General features: G+C 36.6%; 1 protein-coding gene across 2 annotated transcripts in view; it reads left to right on the top strand.

Annotated features, from left to right (window-relative positions):
- The window catches only part of ATRNL1 (attractin like 1), a 523,512-nt gene that overhangs the window by 364,241 nt on the left and 138,259 nt on the right, over positions 1-21,012 (top strand). The gene's annotated exons all lie outside the window — the stretch shown is intronic.

The raw sequence follows: 21,012 nt of genomic DNA on the forward strand, positions 1-21,012 counted from the left end.
CTGATTCATTGTTCTCACTGTCAGGAAGTTTCTCCTTAGTTCTAGGTTGCTTCTCTCCTTGATTAGTTTCCACCCGTTGCTTCTTGTCCTGCCTTCAGGTGCTTTGGAAAATAGCTTAATTCCCTCTTCTTTATGGCAGCCCCTGAGATATTGGAATACTGCTATCATGTCCCCCCTTGTCCTTCTCTTCGTTAAACTAGACATACCCAATTCTAGCAACCGTTCCTTATATGTTTTAGCCTCCAGTCCCCTAATCATCTTTGTTGCTCTTCTCTGTACTCTTTCTAGAGTCTCAACATCTTTTTTACATCGTGGTGACCAAAACTGGATGCAGTATTCCAAGTGTGGCCTTACCAAGGCATTGAAGAGTGGTATTAATACTTCACGTGATCTTGATTCTATCCCTCTGTTAATGCAGCCTAGCACTGTGTTGGCCTTTTTGGCAGCTGCAGCACACTGCTGGCTCATATTTAGGTAATTGTCTACTAGGACTCCAATATGAGAACTATTATTTTAAGAGCTATTATGTTTTTTTAAAATCCTCTCTCCTCCCACCCTCTCTCTCTCCCTCCCTCCCTCTCTTTCTCTGTTTCCTGCTTTGAGTAGATCTCATGTAATCTAAATTCACAAATATGTATTCATACTTAAAATGTGGTACAGAAATTGTGAGTATGTGAATATGAACCAAAAGGCTACAACATAGAGACAAAGACATGCAGTATTAATAGTAACAGCAAACTAACACAGAGTCACTGCAAAGAATAGCCTGTTTACTTTTTTTTTTTTTTTAAGCAAGAATTGGAATTTTCCGAGGAACAAACCCTTCAGGTATTTGCTGACTAGGAAAGATTGGAGAAATAAATCCTAGTGTAAATGATTGCTACACTAATCTCTAATTCACAATTAAAGAACACAGTTTTGCTTTTGTAAATGAAAAACTGATCTGATGGAAGTTAGGCATGTTATTGATTCTCCTTGAATTATTAAATATGAGAATATCTATGGAGTTTTGTCATGTTTGTAGATAAATTAATGGAAGCAGCAGAAAAAAATATATCAGTAACCTTTAATTGCAAGATGTGTATTCAGGTTTATTCACACAAATACAATTTATTTTCTCCATATCTTAATGTGATTTTTCCAGTATATGTAGAATAGTAGATCTAGAACAAAATGTACAAATATCAGTGTTTTTGAAAAAGATGATGAAAAGAATATCATAAATATTGTGAAAATGTTGAAAGTGCTAATGCTGAGGATGTAAATATGCAACTACTGTTAATATATGTGAGTGATTTGAATATGCAACAGCTGTATAACTTATTTAATTTGTGTGTGAAGACTGAATAGCTGTCGGACCATTGGAAGAATTCATTACGCCAAGGGAAAGATACCAAGAGTGAATGCAAAACTATCGAGAGAATAGTTTGTTAAGTGAGCCTGAGAAAGTGTTTGACAGAACTCTGATTGAAAAGTTGAAAGAAACGACAATGAGCAATTTTGGAAAGTGCGGTGTAAATTTAAATTTATATTATGCAGAAGATGCACATGCATTTTGTCTGCTCAGCAGATCATTAAAAGGTGTGACTGTTGGGGAAAGATTTATTGTATATTTGTGCATTTATAAAAATATATGACAAAGTGAATAAGTCTGTATTACGGAATTTTTCCCCACAAATAAGCACTTGTGATAACATAAGGTCATCAGTATGAATATGAATATTATAAGAGCACATTATAGAAATAAAATTAATTCAGTATTTAGCAAATAGTTCAGCATAAGGAATGTGTGATGTCTCGTTGGTTGCTTAATGTATTTAATGGATAACTATATAAGGAATCTTTATAGTGACATTGCAGATGTGCTTACTTTTATGTGAAAATAATGCCGTATTGTGTCAAGCACATTAAATCTGGAGTTCAGGCAGTTTCCAAAGAATAATAGGTTTATTGTAAGCTAATGCTCTCTGCAAGAATCTGAACTGCTAATGGTCAAAGCAAATTGGTGGCGGGTAAGAATCAACACAAGGGAGGCTGGACTTAGATTTCCTGTAAGCATGAAGGAACTTGAGATTGATGATGCGTTTGACCCCAGGATCAGCTTAGTTATCTCCTCCATCTTGTTGGATGAAAACCCAAATAATTTTAAGTGAATATTAGATTGTAATAGATTCTGATTCAAGGAATCTGAAACTTTTCAAACACTAAAACATCTTTGACCTGGAAAATAGAGTGAAGAGCTTCAAGAGTATACATAAATCATGAAATATTAAAGCGATGGTGAAAAATTAAAACAAATGTGTAAATATACACACTTTGGTATATAAAGTTAAATTTGAAGAGATTTAGGCCAGAACAAGCAATTGCTTTTTAGTCCATCCTTTGTCATCCAGATCCCATCTTTCCATGTTGCTTCCAATTTTGGTTTGAAAACTGTACTCTTATAATCTGCTCCAGAGTTTGATGACAGCATTTCCCAGCACTTTGTTTTTACAGCCATAAGGGATTATAATTTTTTTAACTAGGAGCTTGTGGCCATCAAAGAAACAATCATTAATACAGCTTCTCTAAATGGGCAGGACATTCTATCAAAATCTGAACTAATCAATTTTTTTTTGAAGACCTACAAACTTTGAAAACAGAATATGGGCGTAAACCTTTTCTCATTTTAATGTTGCCTTTGTTACATTCTTAGCTCACAAAATGAGCAGGTTCCTGTTTTATCACATAAAACACAATATTTATACTCTGTGATCCTCTTCCAATCTACATTTTGTTTTGGGAAATCCTTTCTATAACCTTGCCTATTGGACATTTGGGGCAGAAGAAAGACTTTTTTCCTATTTAGAAATATAGAAAGCTGATAGCAGCTTTCTATATTTGGTACATCAAATGATATTTAATCCAGTCTGCATTCCACAAGAGAAGGACCCATAGGTTTATGCTCAGACAGATGACCTTCAAAAAGAATCTTTATCTCCTCCTTCCCATTTTCTTGGGAACATATAAAAATTATGTTAGAATGACTGACTGAATTTTCTTCCTTTTTAAAGGCATATCTATCATTTTGGAGTATTTAATGGTATTTTTGATAAGTTTATGTTTGCGAAAATGTCAAGGCTAAACTTCTTTTTGCCACATTTCCATGCCATGCCAATAGTTCAGGAAACTATCTGGATTGTGGTGTTCATTTTCCTCAATAGAAGGGCAATGGGATATGGTATCTGCATTATTTAACATATATTTTTATTCAGCATTTTTGGGAAAAAGAAATTTTAAAAAACCATAGAAATACACAAAGTAAATAAACATATAATTTATAGATACAGTAGAATTAGATATACATTTTAATTCTTTAATTTTAAGAAATAAAATATATTATTTACTTATACAGGAAAAGACTTTGGAGATGCAAGGGAACCATCAGATAAAGGGCAGCATAGCCCCTGCTGGATAGTGGGCAGGGCAAGAGGCTCAGAAGAGAGGTTGTGCTCTAAGGGAGATGCGGGGGGGGGGGGAGATGTACTTTCAAACCTAAAAGATTCTTTAATGTTTACAATGAAGTAATTTAGCTCATCTGATCATGATTTGTATCTGGTTTTCCCCACGAGGTCAATATCAATCTTGAAAGTCTGCAAATCACCAGCTGATTAAATGCCATTTTAAATATATTTTAAATGACTGCCTTCCTTATCTGTCTTGTACATAATACCAATCCAAATGTGAACCATATTATTAGCATGATAAGATCATGATTGGTGGTGGGCAAACTCTCCCAATCAAGTCTAGAAATAAAATTAAAAATGCATTTCTTTCTTTCCAAAATGGGAAGATAAATTTGATTTGGACTTTGTTGATTATAACCTTAGTAATGCAAAATATTTGAGGAATTCTGTTTAGCTGCAGCAATGATTCTAGGGATATGTGCTTCTGCAGCAGAAGAATAATACAAAATCTGGCAAGCATAATACAAGCCCTGTTTTCTTTGCTAGGTTAGTCCTGTCATACAGAGAGAATAATCTGCCATTATCTTTCTTTTTATAGAGTGCTAGCTAATGTCCTGCCAAGCACAAAGTAAAGTTCTCTTATCTGCTTATTCTGTCTGAATTAGAAAAAATAAATACAAATGATTGATTCCTATGGATTTGAAGACATTGCAGTGCTTGTTTCACCATAAACGACCTTGTCCTTGCTTTGCCTTCCCTGGTAGTTTTTCTCTCGTACTCTCTCTATACTGAAAATGCTAGTCTGTAAAGCTTTGGTTGTCAGTTTCTGTAAAAAAAAAAAAAAAAAAAAAAGACAAGCGTCTGCTATATTTTTATATCCCTGTGCTACATATAGAAATGAAGGTAAATGCATGGAACTCCTTCACTAGTATATGAGGCCTCCTAGGTGGCTTTGTTCTACATTCAGACTTTTTCTTACCTACCAAAGAGAACATGCCTTGAACAAAATGCTAATGGAAATGGCACTTGCTATGCAATTCTCCAAATTCCTCTGAACATTAACCTCTTTCAGAAAATCATGACTGTGACAAATCAGCTCAGATGTCAGAGTATTTGATTGGAATGCTCAATTTTACTATAATGGCATCTCCTGAAAGGTTTATCTCAGATGCTTATTCTATCACAGCCTTTTTCCACCACTGGAAAATTGTTCATAACAAGAGCCTCCCCCCCCCAAAAAGGTGATTCAGACAACTTAATGATGTACAACCATGGTACAAGATGAACTTTGCCTGAAATGATGGTCTAGGAATCCTAGACAAAAATCTGGTGGACTTTTAACACAACAAAAGATTTTGGGGCAATGTAATGCTTTTATTAGAGTTGGAAAGATAACACTGGTTTCTAGATAAAAAGTGTGAAAGTCCCAGCAGTAATCTGTGCTGTGCATAAATGATTATTTTCAGCCAGTTTACCTCATCATGCTTTATTTTCCTCTGAACCTCTTTAACATAGATCAGTGATGGCGAACCTTTTAGAGACTGAGTGCCCAAACTGCAACCCAAAACTCACTTATGTATCTCTGAGTGCTGGGTGGGCGTGGCCTGCTGGGTGTGGCTACAGTGATCATGGCAGATCGGTGGGTGTAGCCAGGGTAGGCATGGCCAGCTCAATGTTGTTCCTAGGAGGGATGCCTGTGGGGGCTGGGCAGGGTTGGGAGAGATCCAGGGTGACTCTGGTGGGTGGGGCAGTGGGCAAGAGGCTCATCCTGTGGGATGAGGCGAGGCAAGGTGAGGCAGGGCGGGGGTGCCATTGTCGCAGGGGAAGGCGAGGCGGGGGCCGGGGCGGGGCGGCTGCTGCCTGACACCATCGGCCCCCGCACACAGAGGCCAGTGAGCACATGGGTGCTGGGATGCATCCAGCCACGTGGGACCTCATGGCGAGCGTGCCCACAGAGAGGGCTCTGAGTGCTGCCTCTGGCACGCGTGCCATAGGTTCACCACCACTGATACAGATGAAGCCAGGAGTTCATTTAGCATTCAGTTACAGAACAATCTATTTGTGACTGGATATTTGTGTAGCTATTTGGAAGAGTTGCAACATACTGGGTGTAACTATTCATGATTTGAGGGTAGCATAGCATGAGGAAAAAAATTATTTCTTCTAAACTGGCCTGAGGTTTTCATTTGAACAACAGTAATTTAACTTACTTGCAATAATGCTATGTAAACAGCTTACATTTCTTAATTTGCCTTCTGTAAAAGAAATTTTACTATCTGGTTAACTTCTTTTGTGTTTCTTTCTGACCACCTAAGGCAGCGGTTCTCAACCTGTGGGTTGCGACCCCATTTGGGGTTGAACGACCATTTCACGGGGGTCGCCAAACAACGCAGTCCGCCATTTTTCCCCCTTTTCCTTAGCTGTGCTACTCCCTTTTATTCTATTGGCTTTTGAAAGCCAATAGAATAGACTCTCTTGAATAGAGTGTAATTCTATTGGCTTTCAAAAGCCAATAGGAATTGTCCAGGCTGTCTCTGCCCTGCTGAGCCCGGCCAAAGTCCCATTCTGCAAACGGTGCTGCAAGATGTCTGCAGAGAAGGTGAGCTGTCTGGAAGTTTCCACCCCTCCCTGCTGAGCAACTACTAAAAATGTAAGTAAAAGAGGGCCAGGGGAGGGAGGTGGGAGGCCGGTGGGCGCAGGGAGGGTTGCTGGTGTGCGTGGGGCCCGGCAGGTTCCTTACCTCCCTTGGGCTGGGCCAGCTGGTGGCCCAGCCGGTGGTCGGCCTGCTCCGTCTCTGCCGCTTGCCAGCTATGCCTCGGCTGGCGCAGGGGGAGGCACCACGCATGTGCAGTGCTTCCGGGCAGGGAAAGTCCTCGACTTATGACCGGTTGGGTAGTCCTCGACCTACGACCGGTTTAGTCCTTGACTTATGACCAGTTGAGTAGTCCTTGACTTACGACCGGTTGGGGGTCGCAGCATTAAAAAGGTTGAGAACCACTGACCTAAGGTGTTGTCTTCTCCTATTCATCGAATAATATTGTGTTTCACTATGTTTTTCTTCCTTTGAATCATAAAATATAATCCACAAAAACAGTAAATAATGCACATAAGTCTTTGTCTTCTATGACAGTCATTGCAGTGGAAAGCTGCCTTTGCATCTGGTATAGACTTTCATAAAATTAGAACAGTGCAGATTTATTTCCAAGAATGAAACTGATTAATTACTGATGGCTGATACTGAATGGCATTGATTGGACTTGCTCTTTATTAGAGCTGAGAATGGATATTGCTTTGCAGGATTTCTGTTTCCCCTTTATTTTGTAGATAGCAGGGGTTGATTGTGAGTGAAGTTAGACATTTCTCCAAACTCTCCCTGTGAATAATGGGAAATTGCTTCCTATGAATTCATTGGAATAACCCATTTAGATATTACTTTTTAAAGCACTTAATTGGAATAGAATAACTATGGTTTCAAATTCTAGATGCCTGGAAAAATGTTCAATAATAGCTAACTATTTATGATCCCCAAGTTCATTTATGAATTCTAATTGTTTTTGAAGATCTATTGGACAATGGTGAGAAGAGTTAAATTGCTGGGAAAGTTTATTCTTCTGACAAGATATAAATTCTGCTACAAATGTTCTAAGATTTTGACTAAGACAGTTTTTCCAGTGTTTCTTGCCAGATCTCAACTTGACTAGCAGTCCCTGTGCTATTGTAAGTCTTTTTTTTCCTGCAAAGAGTGGATTGAAAGCATGCTGCATGCAAATGATGGACAATTATTTTGAATAAAATTAAGATTTTCCTATTGCGGTGGTTCGGAACCATGGAAAAAGAGATGTAACCTTTTAGGCTACAATGTTCCTTTGGAAGTCTCCATTTCTCAATTTTTCTGTAAAAGTTGAAAGTGAGTTTGGATGATACGATTTTATTGACACAAAATATGTGCTACAGTAACTAATCTGCATGTGAGATTTATATCAACATACATAATGACAGGTGAAATCATAGAATACCAGCAATGAGGTTTCAGTTAAAATTGTAGAACTTCATATGTTTCAAAATGTGATTGTTTTGTTTTGAGCTTTAAAAGATCAGAAACACTCCCAGCTGTGGAACACTTATCTTACAAAGTATTGTAGCATTTCCAAGATATTACTTAAATCATTTTATGAAACACCTTCCATTTTTCTTACTCTTCTATGCTCAGTATGTGATGTTCAATATATGTTAGTTCTTTTAGACACAGGTGTCTTTTGTTCACTTTTAGCTTATGATCATTAGGATTTTAAACAGTTTTTGATCATGATCCTTGCAGGAAGACATAACCACAATCACATGGGTTGAGGTACTGGAGAGCAAGCATTTCTCTTTGGGACAGCTTTGGATTGTTAGAAATTCTGTAAAGTGGTTTTGAAATCTTTATCAAATGGTGCAATAAATTTAATTTATTTATTACAAACATCATTTGGTACAGTCAAAGTCTAACTGGATCTGCTAAAATGGAGCAGTGAGAATACTCAAGTGCTGGATTTAGAGAAGAATGCAAGGAATAGTACGAAAGATGTAGCTCTGTCTTCTGCAGCTTGTCATGTGTCTCAGATCTGTGCATATGCAAACTGTGTAATTTTCTTTGTTACTGATACTATGCAGTAATTGCTTCAATAAGTCTGTGTACCAAGAGTATTGTGGGATTGATATTATGGCTAAGTGGGTTTTATAGGGAATAGCTCTTTTCTTACTCCTTAGCTTTATCAGAGGAATTTTTAAGGGTTTTACATCTGTTGAGCATAGGGAGACAGCACCCTAACATCATTTGAGCAGATGCTTCTTGACCAGAAAAACAAGAAACCAACTTTTATCTGAATATGTAAGCACATACAGCTTATCGTTAAATTCTCTGCCATTGCACTGAAATACCAGCCATAATGAATCCTAGGCAGTGTAAAATGTTGTTGTTGGGAGCCTACAAGAAAGTCTGCCAGTTGGAGATGAGATGTTGTAGCCAGAGTATGAAATCATAATACATCCATTTTTGTCCCAGTTTTACAGTACACTACATGAAAATTTATTTACAAAGACACCTCTTTTCATTATAGTGCCAAAAAGAAATGCTCATTGGTATTTCCATGTTTTTCCATTTCCCTCACTTTATGAATATTACAAAGTGGTCCATCTTCTTACATTTGAACTGCAAAGTGGCATAACCTTTACAGAGCGGACCTAGCCTCTGCATGTACTCTATCACATGACAAGCATACCTAGAATCCTTCAGCTATTTTGATGAGTGAGTTGACTGGGAGGCAAAGTTTGTTTTAGGGCTTTTCCACACTATAATATTGCCCTATTATGCTGCCTGTCTGTTTTCATTTCCCACTTCCAGTGTGATATTTTCTTGTTTTTTTTGTCTCAAACATTATTCCCTGGTTTGTTTGCTAGGCTGTGTTTTCTTTGAAGCCAACTCCTTTGATTAACTGCATCCTCACCACATGTCCCTCTTTTTTTTTTTTTTTACCCTGAGCTATTTACTTTTCATAATTTTCTGTTGAGCCTCCATATTATATGCCTGCAGATACCTGAAACTGGTATATATAAATTTAACACATTATATATGTGTGTAGTACATGCTGCCAAGCATCTCAGTCAGGACAGCATTTTCTTACACACATTACAGGCAAGCTGACATAAACGCAGAATACGAACAGCTTAAGGATGCAGTGCAGATGCATTCTTAATCTAGAATGTTAACTTGTCTAGCCTGCAGTTTCTCCTTGGAGACTTGTCTGGATGGCTGAGACCTTTTAATTTTTTTTTTGGGGGGGGGCTTTATGAACATTCATTGGACATGAACCTTCATCTTCACATCACCTCCACAATCCCTTCTAGGATTATATCAATTACAGTGGTACCTTGGTACTCATTGTTAATTGGTTCTGGGAGGCACAATGAGTACCAAAAATAATGAGTATCAAACAAAATTTTCACATAAGATATAGTGTAGTGAGTCACAAGATAGCTGACACCAACAAGTTCTAGCTTGTCTGTTGAGTACCAAATAATGAGTACCGGGACAAACTTTTCATAACAAAATGCGCTGAATACCAAATTCGATGAATTTCAAAGCAGTTGAGTACTAACTAAGGTATCACTGTATATCAATTTACCACAATTTATTATTTGCGATAAAGCCTTGTGTTAAATGATTCAGTGTGTCCCAAATTGTTTATTTCCTGCTTTCTAAACAGTAATATTTTTTTCACGAAGCCAATTTCTATAGGCCTTATCAAATGGGAGTTCTTCAAAGCCACGAGGTGGCTCAGATTACTGACCATTATATAATGATTTGAAACTTGCGATAGAACAATAACTTGTTTACAGTAATAACATCATATAAACTCCTTATAATCCTTTGCCTGCTTCCCCTAGCTTTTGCTTGGTTCTTCCTTGCCATGTAAGGAATTGTCTTCTCCTGTTCAATAACAAGATTGTACTTCAGTACAGATAGTAGGATTGCAATATTAATGGAAAGCAGATTTTAGCTAAACATGAGGAGAAATTTGTTATTTAACAATATTGTTCACTAAATTTGACTTCAGCAGAACTCAAAAAAAGATAAACAAGGTTTGATCTGATTAGTAGCTGATTGGGAGGCCATAATGAAATCTCACAACTATAGTTTGGAATTAAAATTAATTTAAAACAAGAAACCACAAGGACATGTTTATATATAGTAGTCCTTGAATTATTTTTTCTTCTCATTCTAGGTTGCCACATAATTTGGCTTGGAATTTTGGTCATAAGTCATTGTGGCTGTTAAACAAGACACTCATATGACTGTCTCTATTAATGACCATAAACCAGTTCTCTCTGTTGTGGTTATTAAGCAACTGCATTCACAGAGGTGCCTTGGGTGGGGAAGTCTTAGGAGGCCCAATGCTTATCAGCACAGGGAAACCCTTCTATGGGTTGTGAGGCCTTCACTGGTTAGGCCTCCTGGTGTATGGTCCTTCTCCCTCCACCTATCACTCCTGAGAGACCTGGGCTTTCCCCCTACCCCATACACCCAGGTCCACTTACCTTTCTATTTCCCTACAGCTTATAGGGATGCCCAGCCAATACACGGCACAGATAGAAAGCTAGCAATTTCCCTCAAGGCTAGAAAGGTAATCTTTCTGAAATCTTCAAGCATTCTATACAAACAGCCCAATGTATTCCCCATTTTGTGCCTGCTTACTCTCTTGTAAATCCTTATCTCGTTTTCTGTGAATGAGGAAGAAAAAAAAACAATATTGTAGGCAGTCTTTCCTGTGCCTGATTTGCTTTTTTCTCCCCCTCCCTCGAAGATTGAAGACATTGGAGAAGAAGGGATTAAGAAAGCAAATTAGGCATGCAATGGGAAATACACTAGCTGTTTACATAGCACACACACACCTCACAGCTTGGAACTGCCAGCTCCTTCATTGTTTCCACGTACCTTTCAATGTATATTTTCCAATATGTGACTGTTTATTCTTTTGTAATCAATTATTGTCCAGTGAATATAAATACAAACATTAATTCCCCTCTTGCTAATTATTCCTGCACTAGGGTTAAGCTAGGGGTAATGGTTGAGAGACAAACAAAAACAGAAGTGTGAAACTGATTAGCCTTATCAGTTACAAACAGCAGCTGCCAGCATGCTATCCCAGGATGCTATCCAAAAGGGAGAAAAGGAAAATATAGTCATGATTCCCCACTTAGCAACTGCTTAATAACAGATGTGCTGGTCCTAACTTGTGATTGAACAAATATTACCTATATAAGACTATACTAAGAGATTATTTGGGAACAGAATTTCAGAAACTTTAAATGATATATTACTCTTTATAAATACCTTCAACATTTAAATACCTGTTTTATTCCTTTGTTGTTGTTGTTAATTGCGAAGTCGTGTCTAACCCATCACGACCCCATGGACAACATTCCTCCAGGTCTTCCTGTCCTCTACCATCTTCTGGAGTCCATTTAAGTTCACACCTATTGCTTCAGTGACTCCATCCAGCCATCTCATTCTCTGTCGTCCCATTCTTCTGTTGCCCTCAATCTTTCCCAGCATTAGGCCGTTCTCCAGTGAGTCCTTCCTTCTCATTAGGTGGCCAAAGTATATGAGTTTCAACTTCAGGATCTAGCCTTCTAAAGAGTAGTTGGGGTTGATCTCTTCTAGGACTGATCGGTTTGAATGCCTTGCAGTCCAAGAAGTCTCCTAAAGAAGGGAACAGGGATAGGAACCTTAACTCTGGGAAGAGCACCAAAAGGCTACAATAGAATGCATTCAGGTCTCATGCAACCATTGAGACTTACATATACACTTCTAATCTACAGTTTTAAGAGGGAAGAAATGAATTATAATATTTAAGTAATTCTTGATTATCAAAAGTTGAAACAATGTTGTTAAAATCTATTTATTTTCCCTAACCACCATGTGGTGTCCTATCTGCATAACTACTGCAAAATTTTTTAAAAAGCTTTGGCAATATAAAGCTGTGAAAAATCAATTTTTGATAAAACGTGGTCAGGCTGATGCTGCTTTTAGTAAAAGTGTATTTTCCATTTTCAGAGCTGCTTTTACTTTTTTTATGAAAACCAATGGAGATTTGGAAAATACTTTTAGTCATTTCTTTCCACTTCCATTCTTTTCATTTCTGGCATCGTCTAGTCCAATAAGAGTATGTATAGTATGGGTTTGGCACTAAATTGCACTTTCCATTTGTATATATTTCATTTGTGTTGACCTTACCTCTTTCTAGCTGGCAAAAGTTATCCTTTAGGATATTTCTTCATCTTCCATTATTGTAATAAAAAGATGTCTAAAAAAATAAGGGGAAATAAGACATAGACTGCTTTTGAAGAACCATTGGATAAATGTGCTTTCTTCACTTTCTGGATCTACCCAACCACACTTCCATCATCTCTTTGCTGGCATAGCTATAAATGAAGCCTGATCCATTTTCTTCAGATAGCATGGCAGCTGTCAAACATGTTAAAAGTGTCAAAAGGGAATTCTTCCACTGAGACCACTTGTATCTTGATAAGTAATACTAGTGCTAAGGAAATCTTCAATCTATAAACCGGATTCTTCAGAGGGCCTGAGATTCACGCAGAATCTTCAACTTGATCTGAAAATTTTCAGTGGCATTTCTGTCTTTCCCACTTTAGCTTTTATACACTGCTAACATGGTGTGTACACATTTGCTCTCCAATTTTCCAATTATTTTTCTTCCTCTGTATAAGATATCTTTTTAAAAGTCTGACAATTTTGATAAATATTACATTTTAGGGCTTTCCAGATGACATTATTGTTTAGGGTATTATATGGTGCTATTGCCAGTATTAGCTTCTGCGACACTTTTTGTAATCAGAATTACAAAGGAGGAATTCTTGTATGCTTTTATGGAAGTGTGGGAAATTATGAAGCTACTAAATAGCAATGGCAATAGCACTTAGACTTATATACCGCTTCACCATACTTTATAGCCCTCTCTAAGCAGTTTACAGAATCAGCATATGCCCCCCCTCCCCCCCAACAATCTGGGTCCTCATTTTACCAACCTCGGGAAAATGGAAGGTTGAGTCAATCTTGAGCAGGTCAGAATCAAACTCCTGGCAGTGACCTGAATTAGCCTGCAATACTGCATTCTAATCACTGTGCCACCAAGACTCTAAACGCTAGAAAGATGATTATCATGCATTCAAAACAGCATATAAGTAATCGTTGAGGTATGACAAGGCATTTAACGAATGTTCAAAATTATAACAGACCCTCCCAAAAGCTACATGTGACCCTATTGCAAGGTTATGATGGATCTAAAAGGAGAACCCAGTGGGAGCGGGTAGAGGTCTATTGGGACCCAAGGCACGGGAAGTGGAGCATGGGGCATCTCAGGCAGACCTTGGGAGGGCCAGGACAGGTGGGCCTGGGTCTGCGCTAGGCCTTCAACAGCCTCCCCCACCCAGACAGCACCCCATGCTCTGCTTAATAACCTGCATGTTCATTTAACATTTCATTGGGGAAGCTGGGATGGGGGGGTCATTAGGTCATTTCTGCTAATGATTGCTGCAACATATGACTATAAGGCTCCATTACATTTATAACTTGAGGACTAGCTGTATTCATATACTGTATCTTATCTCACTTATAGTCATTTAATAACTAATTATAAAAACACCAGATTCCAATCATGATAATTTCACTATTTTTTCTCGAAACAAAACACTCTTTCAAAATTCTCTTTCATTTAAATGAATAGCAATTGAAAAATAAACACAGTATTATTTTTCTGTAGATCTTTGGCTAAAACTAATGTTACAATAGATAGAATAGGCTACTGAAGTATGCTCTGCAAGATTGAAAATCTGGGTAATGCCTGATCAGAGTAGTATTCATTTTCATAGTCAGTTTACAGTACAGTAGTTTGAAATTAGTTCTTTTTACATAGAATTGTCCTAACTTTCTCAGGAGCATATCTGGCATCTGTAAAGAATATTTAAGTGTGCAAGAAATATTTAAATAACAACACTGTGATATTTTCAGATTACCTTTCCTGGTGAACAGCTGTAGAAATTTCTCCTGTACTCCTTCATGCTTTAAATTGCCATTTATCTTTTTAAATCACTCACATATGCAGACTATTAGAGTTAGAAATATAGGTGAAAAGTTTTTCAACAAGAGTATTTTAGCAGAAAGGACCATTCTTGTGAACATTTTAAGACGTTTTCTAAGATTCCTTTTTTTTTTTTCAGAACAGGTTGGGCTCTACAGAGCCGTAGGAAAAAAAATCTACTTCTGGTGTCGCATCACTTGGAGATCACATGATAATTAATCATTAATGGGGCCATAAACTACAAACATGACCTTATATCTGGCCAGAAGGTTAATTCAGGAAGACAAGGATATAAGCTAATATACATATACATATGTATAAGCTAATATACATTTAAGGGAATATACATATTTCTTTAGATTCAAATAATAGTTTCCTCCTAAATTATGGAATTCATTCCATTGGGGAACTACCTTACATTTCACAATGTCCATTTTTCAAGAATAGAGAATGTCCTCCTTGGACTTAAATTGTTAGATTTAATTTTATAGTAATTTAACCATTTTATGATATTTTCACTACACACACACACACCCAGACCACACGCATACACATTTTTTTTTGCATCCATGGCTATATATACATGTATATGTTTTAGCGTATAGAGAAAAAAATGGAACAAAGAATTTGGATACAGCCTAGAACTGTCAGTTACAAATGTATCTTGTGGATGAAGATGAACAAGCTAAAAAAAGTGATAGATTAGAAATTCTTCTTATCTGGATAATCTTCTGAATAACCAATTAATGAAGTTTTGGGCTTCTTAAATCCAGCATCAATAATGGTGGGTGATCTTGAGTGCCAGTTTCAGCTGGCTCATTAGCTAGGAGCATTTGTAGACATGAGCAAGCTATCATATTTATTCATGAATTTGTTAAATGCATTTGGACTATTGCATTGCTTTCCAAACAATCAAGAGTTTGTAAACTACAGATGCTGAAATACTGGGACTCTTTTTCCCAATCGCTATGATTTTTCATTCAGTGTACTGACTGAATCAATTTTCAGGCTCCATTTTGAAGGGCTATTTTAAATATTTAAATAAACTAAGACCCAAGTTCAAATTAACATACCCTGTATATTTGCCCATCCAAAGTTTAGACATTTTTTCTTAATGGACTATCATATGATGATATTTGATTGGTGGATAATGGAGGCAAGATTTTTCAGTCAAAGATGTGAAATTTCCACTCCAGGAAAATCTGACAAGTTTTCTCAATTTTCATCACTGGGAAAACTAATGAAAATTTCCTCATCAGTTTTGAATGAGTAAATCTGAATCTGCCTCATGACTCTTGAAGGTTCTTATATTGTCTGTGGTGTTGCTTTTAATTGTTTTTACACATTTTAAAGTAAAGTTTTTGAAAATTATTTTTATCTTGAACGGCGGAGTATAAATGAATACAGTAAGTAGATCATAAATATTGTAAGAGAAATAGTCAGGATCCTATTACTTAAATCAAACAATATAATAAAATATACCCTCATTTCATTTCAGCAATATAATAACTGTAATTTTTATGCAAGAGTCCAGCTGTAAAATGTTTGAGAGCTTCCTAAAAAGAAATCATTCCTTAGCTGTACTTGGAAAATCAACCTCTGATATTATTAAGTGGCTTGTTTTATAATATTCTGTTTCCTTTTTTTTAGCAAATTTTCTGATGGTAGCATGATACTGAAAGAAACAAGTTTGGTTGTTGTTGTTTCTCAGCTTACTAATAGTTAATAGAACCAAGATGGAAGGACAAATTATTATCTCAAAGTTCACTAAAATAGCTCTGCAAATAATAGGATTTGCCTCCTATGGCCTACTACTCTGTCTTGTGGAAAAAGTAATTAAGGCTTATACCCATTGCAGTCTTTAAACTGAACCTGACAATAGGCAAATTAAGTATTTTAACAGAAATTTAAGCAGTAGACCTAGAATGGGTCAATTACTGTAATGATTTGGGATTCATGATAAATTAGAACACTAAAAGCTTTCATGAAAAATGCACAAGGCTGACAATTGCTTGTCCAAGACTGATAATCCCTGACAAATATTAGGTCTCATCAGATGGTGGTAAGAAAAATGTCCCAAATAGGTGTATTGTTTTAGTTCTCTTTATTTCATTGCTAAAAATACAACACATTTCTGTAGAGATCCTGAGGGTAAGTGGCTACTTGATTAAGTATGACATCACTGGCACATATCACAAGGCAGCAACTAATCATGCTAGATCCAAAGCCAAAGAAGAACAGATGGATTGTTTCAATTATTTGGACCCAATGAATACAAAGCACATCTGCCATCAGCAAGATTTGATGGAAGGCAAGTAATAATAACTACATTGCAATGACATCATTTAAAGATCTGCCAGGCCCTAAGTATTTCAACAGCTGTAAAGCTTGGTCTATCCAACAATTGATTTTTAACTCACAGTCACCTTTTAGCAATGAGAACAGAGTCATAAGAGAATACTTTGAAAGAGTAACATTTCAAATCCTTTGAGCTATGGCACTTTTCAATATATTTTTGACTGCTATGCGAGGAACAGCTTCTTTGGTCTCATAGTAGCTTTAGTGTATATTTCTGCTGCTAGGAGATGAAGTTCATTTTTGTTGTTGTTTAGAGAAAGGAGTGATTACTCAGAAACTACTGGAGATTGTACTGAAAAATGTGCATCAGGCACATTGGTATGCAAGTAAGAACAACAGAAGCCAGCTCACATTGTATTTCTTATTATCTTTGACAATTCATAATGCATTAGTGAATTATTGAAAGAAGAACTTTCGTTTGTTCTGAACCTTGCTTCATTTTAATTACATGATTCAGACTCCATTATTATGTTTTTAAAAATATTTATATCTACTTCTGATAATATTTAGATATATCCTTTACAAATTATCAGGGTAAAACTGAGAAATAATATTGATAACTACTTTAGATAGCAGAAGATCAAACTGGAAAGAAATTAATGTCTAAGCCAAAGCTTGAGCATCCCCAAATAAAAGACATTTAGTGTTCTTATCCTTCCTTTCAATGAGTTTAAGCTTCATAACATGGACCAAAGCTTGAGGTACTCCAAACTGACTCTGACTTCAGTCCTGAAATTTAGTAATTTTCTAGTCACTATCATCTCCAGCAATGGAGACACGGTGTATGAGAAGATAATCAGTTTTTCCTCCTCTTGTCACTTATTCTCAGCCTCTAGGTTCCTAAAACAGTAGTGGGCTTCCTGGCAAATAGACAGTTCCACCCATTTTTCTATCTATTTGTGCCAGGAGAAGAGCACTTCCCTTAACATTGAATCCTTGTCAGCACACCAGGGAGTGGTATCACTGCTGTCACAAGAGAAACAAGCTTCTTCGAATGTCAAACTTCCATGCAGCCTTCCCAATTTTTGATTTCAGCAGAAGACCTGGCCAGAGTCTTATTCATAGTAGCAACCTCTGCCTATAGCATCTGTTTTGCCTTCATGATATGTCATGATTTGAGAAATGGAATGGTATTGATCTCACTGGTGAAGCTCAGGCAAAGTCTTATGTGCTGGAATCATTAAGTTTTGTCTATTCTAAGTTTCTTGATCCTGTCTTCCAAGTAGCAGAGCAGAAGTTACAATAATTTTTCAGCCCTGCTACTTCTGTTGCTTGATTCAAATCACATCATTCAGTCAAAATCAATACAGCAGTAGCTATACTGGGAAAAAATAAAATAAAAATGTACTTTCTGAAGTATCAGTTCAGTTGTAGAGAATGGAACACTCAAATATTGCTTGAATAGGGAGATACAAAATGTTTTATTTCAAATTTGAGACTATTTGGAGTATTTTGCCTTCAGCTCAGAACAGCCGTGTTGAGCTTGGAGTGTTTCAAGCTTGGAATGTTTGCACACCTCTAATGGCATTTCATGCTGTAGATGAGCTCTGAAAAAGATTATGAGAAAGCACTGCATTTGCTAATATGAAATGAGACATATGTACCAAATCAAAGCCCAGGTTCTAAGGGTTAGATTGGTTCTAAGGGTTTACTATCTTCCACATTTGACTGTGCATTAATTAAATATCCTTAGATTTATAATAGTCTCTACAACATGGGTGGCTTGTCTGTAGTTTCTCAAAGTACAGACTGCTGGCTTCAGTTCTATTTGCTTTTTACATTAAGTTAGCCTTTCATCCCAATGTATATGGTACATTGTGAAACACATTGTTAAGGTGTTACACTTGAATTTATGAATGCAGGAAATATTGGATACCATTGTAAAATTACTCCAATGTCACTTAAGCAATTAACAAATAACAAATAAATTATTAACAAATAACAAATAAATTATTCTAATGTTAATTTTGCCTAGTTCTTCAGTAATTTTGCATGGTAAAGATGCTACATTTTAAAGTCTTTTTCATTTCATACATATGCTTTCATATGAAGAAACAGAAAAGAATAAAATTAAGCCTTCACATTTTATCATTTCATTAGGCACTGAACAATGATAAATATTGTTTGTTTATTTATATTCTTTTTTTTTAGTAGAATTGGATGAACCTAAGTCAGTGAGTTATAAATAATACGAAAATAAGGGAAAATAATATTATAAATTTGTTGTGCTGGTCATTTTTGTACCTAAACAAATGCACGTTTCTTGCAAATGTCAAAACACCTGTTTCATAAACCTTTGTCCCCAAACATGGATGCTAAGCATATGTCTCATTGTAACTAAATCTAATGGTGCTAAACAAACAAAAATGATACTTTATACACTCAAGTAATTTCTTTTTATAGAACATTGTGAGCAAATAAGGAGGTCGTTGCTTTTGTTGTTTTTTAAGTTTATAAGTTGTGCTTCTTTTTAGGCCAACATTGCTATGTAATCGGGAATGGAATTAAAGGCCATTTCCTATTGATTTACAGCACCATCCAACTACCAATGTGCCAATATAATTGTAATGATGACCTCATGTCATCACAAGTATGACTGGTTATATTGGATAAGGTACTGTAAGACACTAGTGGGGAAACAGCAGTATCAGTTTCTGTCACAGATAACAAGGCATTAATATAAAATTGACAGCTTCTTTCTTTGGTAAACTTTGGTTTGTTTCTAGATTTAATCTCTTCAGTAGTTCATTTTCAAGGATGCAGGGATTTTTTTTCTCTTTGTGGCTTTCTGTGCCCTGAAGAAAAGATGAAATGGTATTCTACATATTCAAGAATCATATATATTTAGAAGCCTTTTTGAACTTGATGTAATTTTTAGCTCTAAGTAAGAAAGAATCAACATACAATAAATTATAGCTGTTATCTTTCTTTTATTAACTGTATAAATTGCAAATGTTAGAAAATTATGGTTCAAAGTAGGATTTTTAAAAAATATGGTATCTACATCTTTGATATTAGGCTTTGTTTTCATATTCCTCTCTAGTGAAATGATACTGATTTTTCATTATCCTGAATTCTTCCTTTACTATTTTGAAAACTTGAATGGGGATATTAAAAAAGTATTTTCAGTTTTGAGAAGCGGAAAGGTTATATGTTGACATTACCACCTCTAAGATTTACTTAGTGCATTTTAGATAAAGATAAGAATTTTGCTCAGATAAAAATGCCCTGCATTATTTCTAGCTTACTGACTTAATGCCATATGATTTCTTTCAGCCAAACAGTAGTTTCATAGCTGTATTTTTTTGTCATATTTAAAGATTTAGCCCAGTTTAAAATGCCAAGAGTTCATTAACTGCCTCAGTGAATTGATATTCAATTCAAAATATGATCAGACAAAACAAATAGTTGATAGTTGATTGTTCAGATGGATTTGTTTTTTAAATATATTGAATGACTTTTAGGTCAGTAAGAAACCTTAAAACAATTTCCTGAGTCTCCATGTATTTTGTTTAACTGTCTCTTTCTTGTAATTATTATTGCCCCTTTATGGATTACTGCTTTGTCGTGGCGAAGGGGCTTGCGTAACTCAATGAAGCTATAAGCTATGCCGTGCAGGGCCACCCAAGACGGACAGGTTATAGCAGAGAGTTCTGATAAAATGTGATCCACTGGAGAAGGAAATGGCAAACCACTCCAGTATCTTTGCCATGAAAACCCCATGGACAGTACTAAAAGGAAAAAAGATATGACGCTGGAAGATGAGCCCCTCAGGTCGGAAGGTGTCCAATATGCTACTGGGGAAGAGCAGAGTGCTAGTACTAGTAGCACCAGAAAGAATGAAGCGACTGGGCCAAAGCCGAAAGGACGCTCAGCTGTGGATATATCTGGTGGTGAAAGGAAAGTCCAATGCTGTAAAGATTTTTTCTCCATAGGAACCTGGAATGTAAGATCCATGAATCAAGGCAAGCTAGACGTAGTCAAAAAAGAGATGACAAGACTGAACATCGACATCTTAGGAATCAGCGAACTAAAATGGACAGGAATGGGTGAATTTAACTCAGATGACCATCAGGTATACTACTGTGGGCAAGAATCCCTCAGAAGAAATGGAGTAGCCTTCATAGTCAATAAAAGAATAGGAAAAGCAATACTGGGATACAATCCTCAAAATGACAGAATGATCTCAATTCGAATCCAAGGCAAACCATTCAATATCACAGTAGTCCAAATCTATGCCCCAACCACTGGTGCTGAAGAGGATGAAATTGACCGGTTCTATGAAGCCCTACAGCACCTTATAGAATTAACACCAAAAAATGATGTCCTTATCATCATGGGGGATTGGAATGCTAAGGTAGGAAGCCAAAAGATAACCGGAATAACAGGCAAGTTTGGCCTTGGAGTACAAAATGAAGCAGGGCACAGGCTAATAGAATTTTGTCAAGAGAATACGATGGTCATAACAAACACTCTTTTCCAACAACCCAAGAGACGGCTCTACACATGGACATCACCAGACGGTCAACATAGAAATCAGATTAACTATGTGCTCTGCAGCCAAAGAT

This window comes from Crotalus tigris, unplaced genomic scaffold (genome assembly GCF_016545835.1).
Source record: "Crotalus tigris isolate CLP2741 ecotype Arizona unplaced genomic scaffold, ASM1654583v1 scf7180000018468.2839379, whole genome shotgun sequence".
Lineage (NCBI taxonomy): Eukaryota > Metazoa > Chordata > Lepidosauria > Squamata > Viperidae > Crotalus > Crotalus tigris.